The sequence below is a fragment of the Narcine bancroftii genome, chromosome 2 (genome assembly GCF_036971445.1).
Source record: "Narcine bancroftii isolate sNarBan1 chromosome 2, sNarBan1.hap1, whole genome shotgun sequence".
Taxonomy (NCBI): domain Eukaryota; kingdom Metazoa; phylum Chordata; class Chondrichthyes; order Torpediniformes; family Narcinidae; genus Narcine; species Narcine bancroftii.
The window spans coordinates 67,740,856-67,760,159 of NC_091470.1; the positions used below are offsets into that span (position 1 = coordinate 67,740,856).

At 44.1% G+C, this 19,304-nt stretch overlaps 1 protein-coding gene across 4 annotated transcripts in view; it reads right to left on the minus strand.

The window, feature by feature from the left end:
* Nucleotides 1-14,303, minus strand: part of fbxo34 (F-box protein 34) — a 34,958-nt gene extending 20,655 nt beyond the window's left edge. For 3 of the 4 annotated variants that reach the window (XM_069916961.1, XM_069916958.1, XM_069916959.1), the window contains exon 1: nt 13,595-14,237. The gene's annotated coding sequence lies outside the window, so the exon portion shown is untranslated. The other variant, XM_069916960.1, reaches the window with a different exon arrangement.
* Between the last annotated feature and the right edge of the window lie 5,001 nt (nt 14,304-19,304).

Here is a 19,304-nt window from a genome sequence, read left to right on the forward strand (position 1 = left end):
TCCTCCTGCTTCCTGGTGTGCCTTCCCTCCCTTATCTACCTATTACCTCCTGCCTTAGTGACCCTGCTCCTCCCCTACCATTTTGTTCAGACATATGTCGACATTTTTTCCATACCTGATGAAGGTCTCATTTGCTCATGTATCTTTATCTTTGCTATATAAAAGTACATTGTTTGATTTGCATTGTGTTTTTAACTTCACTTAAGCCACCCTTTTCTGTCTTATATAATTATAAAAACATTTACCATTCTTTTTATATTTTATACAAGTTTATTTTCATAATCTTTCTTTTCCTTAGTGATTCTTTTGTTGCTTTTTAATGTTTTCTCAAATTTTCAGTTTCCCAGAAGTCTATGCAACATTGTTAAAAAAAAGTTTTTAATTTAATGTCTTTCTTTACTTCCTCAGTTATTCAAAAATGTCTCGCCCCATTCTTATTGTCCTTGTTTTTACCTTTTGTTGAGCACCATAAAAAACCTCTGAAAGTCTTTCACTGTTACTCAACTGTCCAACCAGATGGCCTGTGTTCTAAGCCTACACTAGCCAATTCCTCCCTCACTCCATTGTAGTCTCCCTTGTTTAGATATAGTACACATGTTTTGTATCGAACTGTTTCACCCTCCATTTTTATGAGAAATTCAATTATTCAGTGATCATGCTTTCTATTATATCATTAATTTTACCTATCTCATTGCGCAGGCCAGATCTAAGATAGCATGTTCCTTCATACGTTCAGTAATACACTATCACAGATCCATTCAATGAACACCTCCTCAAAACTGACTCAATTCGCCTAACCTAAGTGCAAGTTAAAAATCCCACATTACAACTGCAGTTCCATACTAACATGCATCAGATATTCCTTAGTTATGTGCCTTTGCTACTGTTATGTTGTTATTTGGCTGCGATCATTTTATACCCAGTAGTGATTTCTCCCCCCCCCCTTATTCTTAATCTCTAACCAGTCAGATTCAACATTATGCTCCTTGCATCATCTCTCACTATCGCCTTGATCTCATGCTGCCCCACCTTCCTGCCCATCTGTCCGAAATCGTGTGGATCAGCACCCGGGATTAGGATACTCTTGCAATCAACAAAACTTGTTTCACGAAAGGGCAATGGGTGGCTGTTCAATGGTCCAGGCATATAAATGTTAGGTGTTAATTGGGGTTTGGAGGAGGGGCAGAACACTGTGATCGGCATAATGCAGTACCCAGGGGGAATATCCTGGAAAAATGGCCAAGAGACTACATGAGTAGAACTAAAGAATAACAAAATCTCTTGAAGGTATTATAATTATAGGCCTCAATTGATGGCTGAAATTTGAAACAAAATATAGGCAGATTGTCAAAGGGTGCAAAAGCAATGGTTTTGCTTGGGGGGATTTTAACTGGGATTGCCTTGGTGCAAGGGATGTGGATGGGTAGAATTTGCAAAATGCCACCCAAAAGGATTTTTGAAGCACTTTGCAGAGAATGCCATGAGGAAGGAACTGTACTGGGCCTCCACTGAGTGAATGACAATGGCCAAGAGGACCATGTATTTCTAGGAGTCCTTTTGGAACAGTGCCTATTTCCATTCAGCTTCAAGATAGCCTTGAAAAGAGACAAGATTGGCTGACGAAATAGCTCTTTAGACTGGGGACAGTGGATTTCAATGGTGCGAGACAGGATCTCTAGATGTAGTTTACATGGAATTCAATAAGATCCAACATGGTAAGTCAGTCCAGAAAGTTAAGGCACAAGTGTTGGTAAAATGGATTCAAAATTTACTTGGTGATAGGAGGCAGAGGAGAGAGGTGAATGGGTGTTTTTCTTACTGGAAATCTGTAATAAGTTGCATACTGTATGAAATCAGTGCTAGGACTTTTGTTGGGTGTAACATATATCTTGAAATGATTTGGATGAGAATAGAGGGGATCTGATTAGCAAGTTTGCAGGTAACACTACAACCAGAGTCTCAGGATGTAGCATAGTTTAGCAGTGGCAGATGGAATTGAATCTAAACAAGTATGAAGTAAAACACGTACAGCAAATGACATGGGTCTTAAATATAGAGGGAGCTTGTGATGCAAGTCCATACCTCAATGACATAGATAGAAAAGTTAGTAAAGGCAGAGTTCAACTTGCTAGGCCAGAACTTACAGGAAAGAGTTTGGATGTCATGTTGCATCAAAAATAAACAGTCTCCATGCAGTCTAGTCGTTGAGTTATACAGCACAGCACAGGCATTTTAGCCCAATGTCCATGTCAGTCAAATTGGCATTCTGGGCTTGTCCCATTTCCTTGCATTTGGCTCATATCCTTCTAAGCCCCTCCTCTCCATAATCTGTCTAATGTATTTTGAATGTTAAAAATTGTGTTTGCTCTTCTGGCAGCTTGTTCCAGATAAGAAACTCAGGTCCCACTTAAAACATTCTCCTCTTACCTATGCCTCATTCTAGAATAATCTACCCTGGAGAAAAGACTGACTATTCACTTTCTCCATGCCTCTCATGATTTTATAACGATCAGGACCAGTGGACTTGCCTTCCTTTGCTCAGCACTACCTCTACACTCTAGACAAAAGAATTGATACCAAACCCATCTCCCAATAACTCAAGCTCTCTGGTGAATCTCCTCTATACCTTTTTCAACTTATTGATTAACCTTCCCAAAGCTGAGCAACCAGATCACACAGTTTTTTTTTTTTAAAAAGGGCAAGTCAACACTATGTATTGTGTGGATTTATAGATGCCACACCTCAGAAAAGGTGGGACAGTAATAGAACTAGGAGTGATTAGATAAGTAGAGTTTATTCTCATCAAAATGCAGGAGGCTGAGGGTGACCTTCTAGGGGTTTATATAATTCTGAGGTACATTGATAGGATAATCAGTTATTTTTTCCCCCCAAACAAGATGATCTAGAATTGGACAGCATAGATTTGAGATGAGAGGGAAAAATTTTAATGAGGATCTGAATGGCACATTTACCACAGAGGACTTGAATTTAATGCAGAGAAAAGGACTTAAGTAACATCTTGTACCACGAGTTTAACATTTTTAATGTTTTTTTTTTAAATATAGAAAATAAGTGACTAATAGGTATAGTTCTCACCGATTCACTGACTGAATATTCCTAAATAGGATCTTGTAGACATCAACTTCCAACTTCTGCATTTAGCCATGCATGTGAAGTTTGTCAGATGGTGGTTCAGTTTTACAGTGAAGGCAGTAACCACTGACAGGACAACTTCCAGGTCTCAACAGCAATCTTATATACAATACTAACTTTGTTAATTTTCAAAATAGCACCCAAAAATTCAGTGGAATTGTGAAAGTGAGTGATGAAGGCTAGTAAAACCTCAAATCACAATATTTTGTTCAATGGCTTCAAAATGTTCAAATTTAATTAGTAACACATGCACTAACCCAGTGGCAGAGTGAGATTTCTTAATGAGGTGTTTTGAATGTGAAGTTCACACTGCACATCTTTTTACTCAAATCTGGCACGAGTTTCAGACAACAAATGACTAAACACAAATGCTTAATGAGGAAATAATATCATTTTGTCCTTTGATTAATAAATAAAACATCAACATGAACTGCAAAACTGATTTTCATTACTTGTTTTAAAAGTCACAAATACCTGTATTTAGTGCATTTAATGGTGTCAACTTTTTAAGTGATTCAACTTGCACTTCAACTTCATTTTATATTTAAAATCACAACAAAAACAAATCTAATTCAGATTATAAAGAACTTGTTGAAAAATTCTTATATAAATCATTCTTAAGAGGAGCAAACAGGCTAAATGACAGACACAATTTAGCAGCCAACCCTGGAAGTCCACGAGGGACAAGACAGGCTTATATTAGTGTTAGGAAGGTTATTGGAATAAATTCCGAGGTCTTAATCTTCTGGGTTAATCTACCATGTTTCTCAGTTATCTTCTCAAAAAAAAACTCACCACAGGAGGTCTCCTGGAATGTTGTATTTCAATTATAAAGAGATACTCTATAGGCCGAGTTAGTTTCCCCTGAAGCAAAGGAAGCAGAGGGTGGACATTGTATACAATTTAGATATTCTATACAAAAATTAGGGGGCATAGATAGAATGGATTTGAAGAAACCGTTCCTCATAGTAAGAGTCTAAAAATCTAAAAATCAGAGCTCATGGGATTAAGAGCTAGGAAGTTTAGAGAGAATCAAGAGATACTTTCCATCCAGAGTGTGATTGGTGTCTGGAACACAATGCCCAAGATATTGATGGAAGTTTAGATTCTCACAACACTTAGAATGTTTCCTGATGAGTGCTTAAATTATTTGGGTATAGAAGGCTGCAGGTCAAAAACTAGAAAAAACGAATTAATGATGGGTACTTGAAGGACTGCCATGGGCTTGGTCTGTTCACACTTTCAGTTCTCTTTCCACATTCAGATACAAATACTTAGTAAAGGTTTAAGATTCACTTAGTGAACTCCAGCACTACCTACCTGGTCCTCGAGAGCAAGGCAAGGACTGATTGGGGGGTGGGAGGGAAAGAGGAGGGGTGAGGAGATCTTCCTGAAATACATTGCACAAACTATACTGTATCCTTGAAGCTGTTAAAGGCAAACTAGTTCTCAAGGTCCAAAATGCTGATTTTAAATGTTGCAGATCACTATTTCTTAAAGAGCAAAGTAATAATCAAACCCAGCAAAAATATTAGCAGCAAACAACTCCCCCCCCCCATCTACTTTGTGCAAAATATACAAATATAAGCAATTAGTACTAAAGACATGAATATACTTAAAATATTCAAATCAGGCAGCAATGATTAATGCCACAGGTCAATTATCTCCCAACAGTGTCCATGCAAGATCAAGTGGAAGCATGAACCACATTTCTTGCTTCAGAGATCTTTTATATTTCCAGTTGCCTGTTTACAGATAGAAATCATGTGACTTGTAGTAATAAACAAGTCCTGTAAATGCCTGATTGCTGTCAAATTTATTTCATAGGCAGTCCAGGGATTATAAAAGTCCAGCAGACATATATACTCTTGTTCATACAAACAGCAGAATTCTCTCTCTCTCCCTCTATTTTTACTCCTACAAGTCTTATGTGCTTTTAAAATAATTTATTATCATACTCTGGTGCTATCATTATCATACTGAGTGATTTTTATGCATTTTCTGATTTAAACAGAACTTGTTCATTACAGGGAATGATCCATATACTTAGTTGGATCACACCATGCAACCAAATGGAAGTTCTTAAATTACATTCAAGACATTTTATTCCAGTCACACAACTTCGTTGTATAATCATGTTTGTTCATAAATGTAAGTCTTACTGGAGTTAACAAAGTCAGTCTTGGATTAGCAATATTGATTTTTTTTAAATTCTCAAAATTAATCATTTGAACTCTGTAAAACAATAGTGTCAGCACAGATTCTACTTTTCCCAACTTCGACCATTGATTGGAGAAAGTTCCCAAGCCTTTTGATTTCACGTTATACAACTCAAAATCCCTTCGCTTCTGCAATGCAAGATCCAGGTTCTCACCTATTCACATTCACAAAGGTTGGTTTAGGATTTTGATTAATTTGCTAATGAATCAACACTGTTTAAGGAAGCCTTTTCTAAGCTCTCAAAACTACAGAATTCAAATGAAACAAATTGACAGAAGTATAAGAGCAAAACTGAAGTTTCCCAAGGCCGAAATAAATGACTGAAAAGTGAAGATTTTTATGTACCAGTTTCCAGAAATGGCAACTTGAACATGTAATAATTTTAAAAGAGAATTTACAATTGAATGTTAGCCTTATAATAATTCATTTTGAGCAAAGCTGATTTTCCTTGAATGCAATGCTACTATTATGTTATGCCCTAGGGTGACATGAAGCTCTGCAATGTATTCATTTTACATTGCTTTTAATCAGGTATGATGAAAGGTCAACCGTAACAAAATATTAACTCTGCTTTTCTTTGTATTGCCAGATACATTACTTCCAGCATTCTGTTTATTTTAATCCAGATTTCCAGCATCAGTAACATTTTTTAAATCGTGGATTTATCTCAGATCAAAATCAACACTAGAATTTGAAAAAGCACAAGTTTCCAGATGTTCAAAAGTCATGTACATTTAAATGCAGTACATGTTTTCTTGCTTTCTCTGTGTTTGGATAAAAATGCACAAAGCAACAAAATAAAAAATGCATTCACAATGATAGAACATCCAACTGCACCTCTCCTCCACCCCCTACCCCCCATCCCTGCTGCCAGTGTCCAACTGAAGAATGTTCGAATATGAAGCTAAACACAATGTACTGGAGAAATTGGAGGACTGTACATCAGTAACCTCTAGATGTTCTCTTGGCCTCAGTCTCTCTGAGCTAGAAAAAAAAACTAAAAAGTTGGTGTTCTCTTTTCAAGGGGTCCAGCTGGAAAATGGGAACTTGGACATGAAGTAACATGGTCCTTCCACAGGAAAATGACTGAACATCAACTCTCATCATTCTCACAAATGTTTGCATTTTGAACATTTCGAAGATCTTCTTCAGATTTCTTGTCAGAGAGTATACATGACATCACATAAAGTCTAGAGATTCTATTCCCTGCAAGAGGTGCAGAATTACCACTTACTGTCTTCTTTTCTTTGGCTTGGCTTCGCGGACGAAGATTTATGGAGGGGGTAAAAAGTCCACGTCAGCTGCAGGCTCGTTTGTGGCTGACCAGTCCGATGCGGGACAGGCAGACACGATTGCAGCGGTTGCAAAGGAAAATTGGTTGGTTGGGGTTGGGTGTTGGGTTTTTCCTCCTTTGCCTTTTGTCAGTGAGGTGGGCTCTGCGGTCTTCTTCAAAGGAGGCTGCTGCCCGCCAAACTGTGAGGCGCCAAGATGCACGGTTTGAGGCGTTATCAGCCCACTGGCGGTGGTCAATGTGGCAGGCACCAAGAGATTTCTTTAGGCAGTCCTTGTACCTTTTCTTTGGTGCACCTCTGTCACGGTGGCCAGTGGAGAGCTCGCCATATAATACGATCTTGGGAAGGCGATGGTCCTCCATTCTGGAGACGTGACCCATCCAGCGCAGCTGGATCTTCAGCAGCGTGGACTCGATGCTGTCGACCTCTGCCATCTCGAGTACCTCGACGTTAGGGGTGTGAGCGCTCCAATGGATGTTGAGGATGGAGCGGAGACAACGCTGGTGGAAGCGTTCTAGGAGCCGTAGGTGGTGCCGGTAGAGGACCCATGATTCGGAGCCGAACAGGAGTGTGGGTATGACAACGGCTCTGTATACGCTTATCTTTGTGAGGTTTTTCAGTTGGTTGTTTTTCCAGACTCTTTTGTGTAGTCTTCCAAAGGCGCTATTTGCCTTGGCGAGTCTGTTGTCTATCTCATTGTCGATCCTTGCATCTGATGAAATGGTGCAGCCGAGATAGGTAAACTGGTTGACCGTTTTGAGTTTTGTGTGCCCGATGGAGATGTGGGGGGGCTGGTAGTCATGGTGGGGAGCTGGCTGATGGAGGACCTCAGTTTTCTTCAGGCTGACTTCCAGGCCAAACATTTTGGCAGTTTCCGCAAAGCAGGACGTCAAGCGCTGAAGAGCTGGCTCTGAATGGGCAACTAAAGCGGCATCATCTGCAAAGAGTAGTTCACGGACAAGTTTCTCTTGTGTCTTGGTGTGAGCTTGCAGGCGCCTCAGATTGAAGAGACTGCCATCCGTGCGGTACCGGATGTAAACAGCGTCTTCATTGTTGGGGTCTTTCATGGCTTGGTTCAGCATCATGCTGAAGAAGATTGAAAAGAGGGTTGGTGCGAGAACACAGCCTTGCTTCACGCCATTGTTAATGGAGAAGGGTTCAGAGAGCTCATTGCTGTATCTGACCCGACCTTGTTGGTTTTCGTGCAGTTGGATAATCATGTTGAGGAACTTTGGGGGACATCCGATGCGCTCTAGTATTTGCCAAAGCCCTTTCCTGCTCACGGTGTCGAAGGCTTTGGTGAGGTCAACAAAGGTGATGTAGAGTCCTTTGTTTTGTTCTCTGCACTTTTCTTGGAGCTGTCTGAGGGCAAAGACCATGTCAGTGGTTCCTCTGTTTGCGCGAAAGCCGCACTGTGATTCTGGGAGAATATTCTCAGCGACACTAGGTATTATTCTATTTAGTAGAATCCTAGCGAAGATTTTGCCTGCAATGGAGAGCAACGTGATTCCCCTGTAGTTTGAGCAGTCTGATTTCTCGCCTTTGTTTTTGTACAGGGTGATGATGGTGGCATCACGAAGATCCTGAGGCAGTTTACCTTGGTCCCAACAAAGCTTGAAAAACTCATGCAGTTTGGCATGCAGAGTTTTGCCGCCAGCCTTCCAGACTTCTGGGGGGATTCCATCCATACCTGCTGCTTTGCCACTTTTCAGTTGTTCGATTGCCTTATATGTCTCATCCAGGGTGGGAACCTCATCCAGCTCTAGCCTTAGGGGCTGTTGAGGGAGCTGGAGCAGGGCGGAATCTTGGACTGAGCGGTTGGTACTGAAAAGAGATTGGAAGTGTTCTGACCATCGGTTGAGGATGGAGATCTTGTCGCTGAGGAGGACTTTGCCGTCTGAGCTGCGCAGCGGGCTTTGGACTTGGGGTGAGGGGCCGTACACAGCCTTTAGAGCCTCGTAGAAACCCCTGAAGTCGCCAATGTCCGCGCTGAGCTGTGTTCGTTTGGCGAGGCTAGTCCACCACTCATTTTGGATCTCCCGGAGTTTGCGCTGAAGATGGCTGCATGCGCGACGGAAGGCTTGTTTCTTCTCTGGACAGGACGGCTTTGTAAGGTGAGCCTGGTGGGCAGCTCGCTTCTTTGCCAGCAGCTCCTGGATTTCCTGGCTGTTTTCGTCAAACCAGTCCTTGTTTTTCCTGGAGGAGAAGCCCAGTACCTCTTCAGTGGATTGCAGTATGGTAGCCTTCAACTGATCCCAGAGGGTTTCATGGGACGGGTCCGTGAGGCGGGTTGCAACGTCGAGCTTTGCTTTGAGGTTTGCCTGGAAGTTTCCTCTCGCTTCGTCTGACTGCAGTTTTCCAACATTGAACCTCTTTCTGGGGGCTTTATTGTTCCTGGGCTTTGGCTTGAAGTGAAGGTTGAGCTTGCAGCGAACCAGCCGGTGGTCAGTGTGGCATTCCGCGCTAGGCATGACCCTGGTGTGGAGCACATCTTGTTTGTCACTTTCTCGCACCAGGATGTAGTCCAGGAGGTGCCAGTGTTTGGATCGGGGATGCATCCAGGTGGTCTTAAGGCTGTCCCTCTGCTGAAAAAGGGTGTTTGTAATGACAAGCCGCTGTTCTGCGCAGAGCTCCAACAGGAGGCGCCCATTGTCGTTGCACTTGCCGACGCCATGCTTGCCCAGGATTCCTGGCCAGGTTTCTGAGTCTTTGCCGACACGAGCGTTGAAGTCGCCCAGGATGACAACCTTGTCGGCTGTAGGGGTACGTTGGATGAGGTTGCGCAGGTCGGTGTAGAACTTGTTCTTTTCTGCTGGTTCCGCCTGGAGGGTTGGAGCATAGACACTGATGAGGGTGATGTGACGCTTGTTTTGAAGTGGGAGTCGCATGGACATGATTCGGTCCGAGAGGCCTGTCGGAAGGTTTTCGAGTTTGGAGGCGATGAAGCTCTTGACCATGAAGCCTACACCAGATAGGCGTCGTTCATCCGAAGGCTTGCCAGACCAGTAGAGTGTGTAGCCCGCGCCGCGTTCTTGGAGGCTGCCTACATCTGCCAGGCGGACTTCACTGAGAGCGGCTATGTCGATGTCAAGTCTGAGGAGTTCATGTGCAATGAGGGCAGACCGACGTTCAGGTCGGTGGCTGTCAGTCTTGTCTAGCATGGTTCTGATGTTCCAGCATGCTAGCTTGAGTTTGTGAGCATCTTTTGAGGGGGAGGACGTGGAGGGGGAGGACGTGGAGGGGGAGGACGTGGAGGGGGAGGACGTGGAGGGGGAGGACGTGGAGGGGGAGGACGTGGAGGGGGAGGACGTGGAGGGGGAGGACGTGGAGGGGGAGGACGTGGAGGGGGAGGACGTGGAGGGGGAGGACGTGGAGGGGGAGGACGTGGAGGGGGAGGACGTGGAGGGGGAGGACGTGGAGGGGGAGGACGTGGAGGGGGAGGACGTGGAGGGGGAGGACGTGGAGGGGGAGGACGTGGAGGGGGAGGACGTGGAGGGGGAGGACGTGGAGGGGGAGGACGTGGAGGGGGAGGACGTGGAGGGGGAGGACGTGGAGGGGGAGGACGTGGAGGGGGAGGACGTGGAGGGGGAGGACGTGGAGGGGGAGGACGTGGAGGGGGAGGACGTGGAGGGGGAGGACGTGGAGGGGGAGGACGTGGAGGGGGAGGACGTGGAGGGGGAGGACGTGGAGGGGGAGGACGTGGAGGGGGAGGACGTGGACCTGTCCTCGGACCTGCGCAAAGGAGCTTTTAGGTGGAGTGCAGTGCGCGCAGTACTGGCCCCACCCTTTACACCCATGGTTCGTGTGCCGTGGCCAAGCAAGCTGGGACGTGGCAGCGAGGTCCTTGGGTCGTAGGTTTTATATCGGAGTGGCCTTCTCCTATGCAGGTTTCTTACCCGGGCTGGAGGGGCCTGCCTCCCCTCCTAGGTCGGTCCATACTGCCCGGACCGGGGCCGAGGCCGCCGCAGTTCACCCTGTGCCTGGACTGGGGCCACCGCCTCCCACTCCCTGCCCGGACCGGGGCCTCCGCCTGCCTCACTCGACCGAGGCCGGGGCCGCCGTCTCCCCGGGGCCGCCGTCTCCGGGCACTTACTGTAGTGCCAAAATAACCTGCACACTACGTGCACGTGTAAACAAATAAAGAAATGTAAACAAAATGACTGTGCAACACAGAGGATAAAAAGAATAAAGTGCTAAAGTAAGAGTCCTTAAATGACCCCCTGATTGAGTTTGTTGAAGAGTCTGAGGTGGAGGGGTAGCAGCTGTTCCTGAACCTGCTAGAGTGGGCTTGTGGAACCTATACCCCTTTCCTGATAGTAGCAGCTAGAACAGAGCATGCACTAGGTGGGGTCCTTGATAATTGCTGCTACTCTCTGACAGCAGCGTTCCCTGTTAATGTTCTCAATAGTGGGGTGGGTTTTGCCTGTGATGTCCTGGGCTGTGTCCACTACCTTTTGGAGGGCTTTACGCTCAGGGGTATTGGTGTCCCCATACCCGTCCACGATGCAGCCAGTCAGCACATTTCTACACACATCTGTAGAAATTTGCCAGCGTTTCCAACGTCATACCAAACCTCCACAATCTCCTGAGGAAGTAGAGGCGCTGACGTGCTTTCTTCACGATGCCAATAGTGTGTTGGTTCCAGGAAAGATCCTCCAATATAGCGACTCCCAAGAACTTAAATTTGCTCACTCTCCACCTCTGATCCCCTAATGATGTCTGGTTTTCCCTCCTGAATTCAACAATCTGCTCCTTGGTTTTGGTGGCATTGGGTGAGGTTGTTGTTAGTACAGGTGCTCCCCTACAAATGATGATTCCAAACCGTACTTTCAATTTTGAATTCCGATCTGTTCAGTGTACTCTCTCTCTCGCAATACTGGCTGATGGCAGCATTGCGCTAGAGTATTGTACAGCATACTTCAAACATTCTTCATGCCCAGTGTGCTTTCAGCTGTGTGCATTGTATTTTCAGTATGGAATAAAGGTATTCAAAATTTAATTAGAAAAAAAATTGTAGGTTGTGGTATTCTTTTTTCACTTACAATGGATTTGCCGTTAACAGAATGGTATAAACAAGGAGGCTTACAACTGCCAAACTTTAAAAATTATTATAGAGCCGCACAATTAAGATACCTATCAGATTTTTATCAAACAAGGGAAAAACCAGACTGGACGAGATTAGAATTAGATAAAATAGGGGAAAAGATACCTGAACACATATTATATAAATGGGATGAAAAATTGGTACAACATAGAAGTTCTCCAGTATTACATCATCTCCTCAATATTTGGAAGAAGATTCATGTAGAAAGAAATAAAACAAATTATCAATTACCAAAACTAATATTGACGCAAAACAAGTTACTCCCTTTTACAATAGATAACCTTTCCTTTAGAGAATGGGAAAAAAAAGGGATTAAAAGAATAGAAAATTGTTTTTCAGGAAATAGATTCTTATCCTTTGAACAAATGAAAGATAAGTACAATATAACTCAAGATACAGCGCTGGCATATTACCAATTGAGATCCTACTTGAAGGATAAATTAGGAAGCAGTTTGAGTTTGCCAGAGGCAAGTAACCTTGAATATGTGATTACAGATACAATGATAATCAAAAGATTTATAACAAATATGTATATTAAACTGCAAGAAAAGGAGAATGAGGAAACAAATGGTAAAACTAAACAATGGATTTGCCGGAACATAACCCCATCGTAAGTTGAGGAACACATATACCCAATTCGGCCAAGTTTTCAAGCTCCCTCCTGTATGCTGACACATCGCCACTTTTTAAGCAACCCATTATTATGGTATCGTCAGCAAATTTGTAGAGAGTGTTGTTATTGTACCGAGTCACAAAGTCACAGGTGTAAAGCAAGTAGAGCAGGGGACTAAGAACTCAGCCCTGTGGTGCTCCAGTACTGATGGAGATTGTGGAGATATTTGTACCAGTCCTCACAGATTGTGGTATTGAGGTGAGGCAATCTTTACACTCGGAATTGTTTTGGGGCAACAAATGCAGTTTTCATGTTTCACTAACCAGATGAATTTTGGTTTATTTGTTGGGTCAGTAGGATGGAAAACTGGCCACATCACTGAACATAGAATACTCATATCTTCTTAACATTTCAGCCGGAGGACAGTTTGCTTCAACTACAACACTCTGCCTCAGAAATGCCCTTGAATGTTAGCCGAGGCCAACATTCATACTCATACTTAATCTTCTAGTTGCAGATGAAAAGAATGACCGTCTTCACAAGATTATCATTCAAAGTACCTGGGAGAGTTAGTAAAAACTGAGAAAATAAAGAGTGATAGAGCCAATTCCTGAACATCCATAAATCTGTATTTTTTTTTTAAATATTGCGAATTTTAACAGAAAGAGCCTTCTATGAAGATCAGGCGCATTTGTGGACAATTATCAACACATTCGATTTGTTTGAGCTGTCTACCCCATCATTCCACCACCCCACCCACAACAAGACCAGTTTAACTCAGTGGAATATTATCAGAATGGCAATAATAAAGCCTAGATCTGCATTAGTTGCAACTGTCCTTCTTCTTTAATTTAGAGCGATTTTACACTGGGATTACCAACTAAAAACAGATCCAAGTATTACCAAAACGTACACAAAAGGCGTAATTAATATTTGTCTCCAAATACCCTAATGGTTCGGGGTCAGTTTTTTTCCCGCAGTGCCCATTCGACGTGGGCAGTCAGGCTGCTGCTGCCGCAACTCACTCACCTCCCCGCCGAGGACGGGGCAAGACATTGGTGTCAGTGGAGCCCGAGGCTGCGGCCTAACGGGCTCCGCTTCCGCCTTTCCCACATTAAAAAGTTCCCGAATTAAAATTAAACCCACTCCCGCCAAATCACAGTCCCGCCGAACCCTACCCTCAAGCCGCTCGCCTCCGGAAACCCCGCTCACCTGGAATTCGTGACCCCTCTGGAACCGGTCCCTCAGAATCCGGATTCAGAGACTCGGTGGGCTGTTCTGAGGCTTCTCGTCCGCAATGTTGTTTATGGGTTCACGCGTGACTCTCCTCGCTGCCCTTCCAACTTGGGGTCCCGTTACGACCGTCGTCGATCTCACACACACTACCTCCCCTCCCTCTTCTCTCTCTCCCCTCAAGCCCGCGGCCGTCGTTGTTCCGCCCGCACTTGAGGCCGTCAGACGGCAAATATCCCAGGATGCTGCGCGCGGAGAGTTCCCGAGGCCACGGTCACCGCCGCTGGATTCGAACGGGACTCCGCGCCGTTGGCCAAACAGAAAGCGGCCGCGGCTTCAACGGCTCGCCTCACCTGTGTGGCTGAAGCCGGGGGGAAGCAGCCACATTCCGAGGGACAAGGTAAGACTTGCCCACCCCCTGACGGGTGAGGATGTGGTTTTGAAAGCGACTCGTCGCGGGCTACGGCTGGACGAGGTTTCACAGACAAAGTGCGGGCGGGGGCATTGGTCAAGTCGCCAGCATCCGTGGAGGGGGAAAGAGTAAGTGGGTGAAGCGCGAAGGGAAACGGTCTCACGACGACTTGCAAAGGATCAACGATGGAGGAGATCGAGAGGAGCAGAATTACAAGCTGCAGCTCACCGAGAGGGAGAAAGGAAGGAAGGGTCCCTCCATCCTAGTTTCTGACGTCGCCAGTGTGGGAACTGCAGACTCTTCCACAGATGGGTAACCTTTGGGCTGCTCCATTTCTTTTCTGGTTGATGTTGGCCATCTGTGTTCCCAATTCATGCCCGAAGCATCCTCGAGAATAAATCATTTCTTCAGTTAAGTGATTATGGGTCTCCGGATTCCCAGGAGGGAGTACAGGCTTCTTCACAAGGCAGGTTTCCCCCCTCCCCATAATAAAGCTCAAAAACCGGTCTGAGCAATGTGGCCTACCCAAGGAAGCAATTCAGTATAATTAGGACATTAATACAGGGGATGTTGACCTGGAAAAAAAAAGGCACTGAAATTGTGCCCATCTACTTGGAGTAAACATTGGATGCATACGAATTTGCCTATGGTAGTGACAGGTGCTATCTCACTGGCTGTACACAAAGCCCGGGAACACCTGCACAGCATCAGGATGCTCTTTATTGACTACAGTTCAGCATTTAACAGCATCATCCCCCTCAGCAAACTCCAAGACCTGGGACTCAACACCTCACTGTGTAATTGGATTTTTGATTTCCTAACCTCCAGACCACAATCAGTGAAGATCAGTAGAAACTTCTCATCCACATCCTCCAACCAGAGCACCACAGGTTTGTGTTCTTAGCCCCCTGCTCTATTCACTTTACACCTATGATTGTGTGGCTCAGTATGAGACCACCATCTATAAATTTGGTGACGATTCCACAGTAGTAGGTTGTATGAAGGAAGGGGATGAGTCAGCATACAGGATGGAGATTGAAAACTTGGCTGAATGGTGCACCAACAATAATCTTACACTCATTGTCACCAAAACCAAGGAAATGATTGTTGACTTCAGGGAAGGAAAGAGGTATACAATCCAGTGATCATTGGGGGATCAGAGGTGAAGAGGGTGAACAAATTTATGCTGGGAGTCACTCTCTTGGAGGATCTTTCCTGGACCTAACGCACCAATGGCATCGTGAAGAAAGCATGTCAGTGCCTCTACTTTCTCAGGAGTTTTTAAAAATATTTTAGTTTTGATTTTTTTTTTTCAAAAATATACATAATAAAATCTTCAATAACACAATGTATTAAACTTTAAAGAACAAAAACAGCATTCCCTCCCTCTTTCCCCCCTTCAATATGCAGAGATCCTCACACCATCAGAGCTTACATATCTTTTAAATATATAAACAATTGAGGAAATCACTTTTGGATATGTATAATATCAGCATTTATATCCTTTCTATTATTGTATTTGGTCCCCTATGTGGTCCAGGTATGGCTGCCAGATCTTTACAAAAGTGTCATACTATTCTTTAAATTACGATTTTTTTTCCCCCATAAGTATACAGCTATTCATTTCCACAACCCATTATATTGAGAAGTCGGACTTCCAAGTGATTGCAATACATTATTTTGCTACCACTAGTGCTATTTTTAGAAATGAGATTTGATATTTAGTCAATTTGTTGCTTATTTCAATAAAATTGCCTAGTAGATAGATATAGCTCCTGTTATCCTGGTTTGATATCTTGCCAAGATGGCCTCACCTTTATGCACAGCCCGTAGCATGTAGAAAAGTTCCTATTTCAGTCCCACATATCTGAAATTTTTACTTTTGATCTGTGAAACTTTTGTGGTATAAGATATAATTGGTACAGAAAATTATATTGGATTAGTCCATATCTTGCATTTATAATTAATGTCCTACTGTCCGTACACCAATCTGACCAGCTTCTTTCTGAGATCACTACACCCAAGTCTGACTCCCGTATTTCCCTTGACCTCTGTAAACCTGTTTTTGCACTTTCACTTTGGTGAATGTAATACATTTTTGTTATAAATTTTACTGTATTCCCCACCCATACCATTCGTTCCATTTCACTAGTTTCAGGTGGAGTCAATGTTGGTCCCCATCTTTCTCTTAGGAACGATCTTAGCCAGAGAAAACAATAGAAGGTCCCATTGGCCATTCCATCTTTATGTTTTAGTTCTTTGAAGAACCTAAGAGTTCCTTCTGTGTAACAGTCTTTAATATATCTTATTCCTTTGACATACCATGAATTCAATATTCTATTGTCTGTGTTCATAGGCATTTGTACACATTTTTACACAGTGGAGCTTTTATTTGTATCCCTACTTGTTTTCCTATACATTCATTAATTTCCTACCACGTGCTGATCATATGTATTAGTATGGGATTATCTGTTTTTCTTAGTGATTTGACACACCATTTATAGATAAAATCCTTTGCTTCCCCCTCACCCATTGAGTACATTCCCAATTGAATCCAAGATGGGGGCTGTCTTCCACAAAGAATGCTGCGAGAAATCTAGCTGCTTGGTAGTATTTTTTAAAATCTGAGTCTAAGTCCTCCCAGCCTGTAGTTCCATGTCAGTTTATCCAACACAATTCTTGATACTTTGCTGTTCCATAGGAACTGTCTAATATGATTATTTAATAATTTAAATAATTTTTTTAGGCAACGGGATAGGCAGTGATTGGAAAATGTTATTGTAGTCCTGCATTTATTTCATTTTGATACAATTAATCCTTCCCACTAATCAGTAAATCTCTCCATTTCTGCAGGTCTTTTTATATCTTCCCCAAAAGAGAACATAATTTAGTTTAAACAGATTTTGTAGATTATTGTCAGTTGCTATTCCAAGGTATTTTATTTCATCTGTCTAACATTTAAATTTACTTCCTTTCTGGTACCTTTCACATTCTAAATGTGTCAATGGCATTATCTCACTTTTGTCCTTATTTATTTTATAGCAAAATATTCTTCCATTTTTTTCTAATGTTCCTTGTAATTTTTCTAAAGATTTAACCAGGTCATGTTATCGGAAAATAGACTAATTTTGTGTTCTTTGTGTCCAATTTTGAAGTCCTTTATATCTGGATCCCTTCTTATTATCTCTAGTTCAATCGCTAGTATAAAAAGCGCTGGGGGCAGGGGGATTCCCTGTCTACTCAATCTACTCAAGGGAAACACCGCTGACATCTGGCTATTGGTTATAATTTTGGCTTGTGGTTTATGATGTAAAGTTTTTATCCAGTTTATAATTTTTTTGCCTATGGCATAGTTTTCCAATGTTTTAAATAGAAAGGACCATTCCAAATGTTTTTTTACGTATCCAGGGAGACTGTAATACTTGGATTCAGTTCAAAATTTTCTATATGTATTATTTTAAATAACTTTCCTAAACTATTTGAGGAATGTCTTCTTTTAACAAATCCTACCTGGTCTGTATGTATCAGTTTTGGTAGATATTGTCCTAATCTATTAGCCAACATTTTTGATATCTTGTAATCAGCATTTAACAGCGAAATTGGTCAATATAACAAAGTTTTCATGGATCCCTATCACGGCCCACAAAATAGCCGACAAATGTGGAGACCACATGGACCTGGGGGTACAACCGGCCGTCAACCCAGGTGACATCCAGTCAGCGGGAAGATGGGCAACTCTGGTGGGAATGCCGCCAATCCCAGGCAGGCGGTCCGATGACACAGGGCCCTGATGTCAGTGCCTGGGGCCCATATAAGCATGATGGCCAGAACAATAAATCAGTCTCTTTTTCTAAGACTTTGGTGTGCGTGTCATTCTTCTCCACACTCACAGAGTGCGAATGCTATATTGGTGATCCCAACAGGTCCATCAGAAGATGATAGATCAAGCAGAGCCAGCGACCATCCACATGGTCTCTCTCAGGATCCAAACATTTTGGGTGTCACAGCCATGCGTGTGGTTTGAGCTGCTACTTCTACCTTGAGAGCACCCTTGATCAGCAAACTTGGCAAGGGTTGTAGATTTCCTTCGGCAGCCTCCGGGCAAGAAAAGCAGCCCTCAAAGAGCAGTTAACCCACACTTTTGGGCTCTCCCGGTGCGAGCGTGCTGCCCGATTGCTGCATATGGACAGATTGGAGGACGGGGCCCTGTCCACCCTAATGATCAAGATGCTCACTCTAACCGAGGGCCACAAGCCTTGTCTGTTCTTTGTGCTGATCTTTCTGGAGCGGCTGCCTGAGGCTATCCAACTCTTGCTCACAGACGAGGACTCCGCAGCCTGGGCAAACGTGCTTTGGAGAGCGAAGAAAGACATAAGTGCCATTGTAGACCAGATCAGCAAGCCCCATGAGCAGCCACCTGCTAGACCAAGACCAGCGGAGAGGCAAGTTTATACACCAGAACAGCTATGCTACTATCATCAGCGATGGGTTGAGGAGGCCCGTCGATGCCGCCCACCCTGCGGGTTTCCGGGAAAGACCCTGCCCAACCGTCATTGATGGCTGTGGCTGTTAGTCTATGTAGCCTTTTGTACGTCTGGGGCTCCTGGTAAGGCAGGCATTTCTTGGTTGACACTGGCACTGAGATAAGCATTCTACTCCTCGCAGGCCTTAACACCCGCAACAGCAAGCAGGGCCCAGCATTGAGGGCAGCCAACAGCTTCTCTATTTGGATTTCTGGGACCCACACCATTCCCCTTTGGTTCAGCAACAGCCGTTTCACTTGGACCTTCACCTTCATGGGAGTGATGCAACCACTCCTGGGGGCTGACTTCCTTCGGGCTTACTGCTTGCTTGTCAACCTAGAGGGATGGTGCTTGGTGAACGCTATAACTTTTTAGCCTCTACCTCTGGAGAAAGCCAAGCTAGCCCCCACCCCACCACCCCCCCCCCCCCAACCAACCACCTGGTCTCTATAACACTCTCGGATGATTAATTCACCCACATCCTGGTGGAGTTCCCCTCGATAGTAGCACCACAGTTCTTTGCGGCCAAGCCAAATCACGGCACCATATTTTGACCAAGGGCCCTCCCCCCACTCTGTGCCAGAGTGCACCAACTCCCTCCCAAAAAGCTCACCCTAGCGAAGGAGGAGTTTAAGAAAATGGAGGAGCTGGGGATTGTGTGGCACTCTGACGGTCCCTGGGCCTCCCCCACCCAACCCCCTCCACATGGTGCCCAAATCACTAGGAGGTTGGAGACCATGTGGCGACTACCACT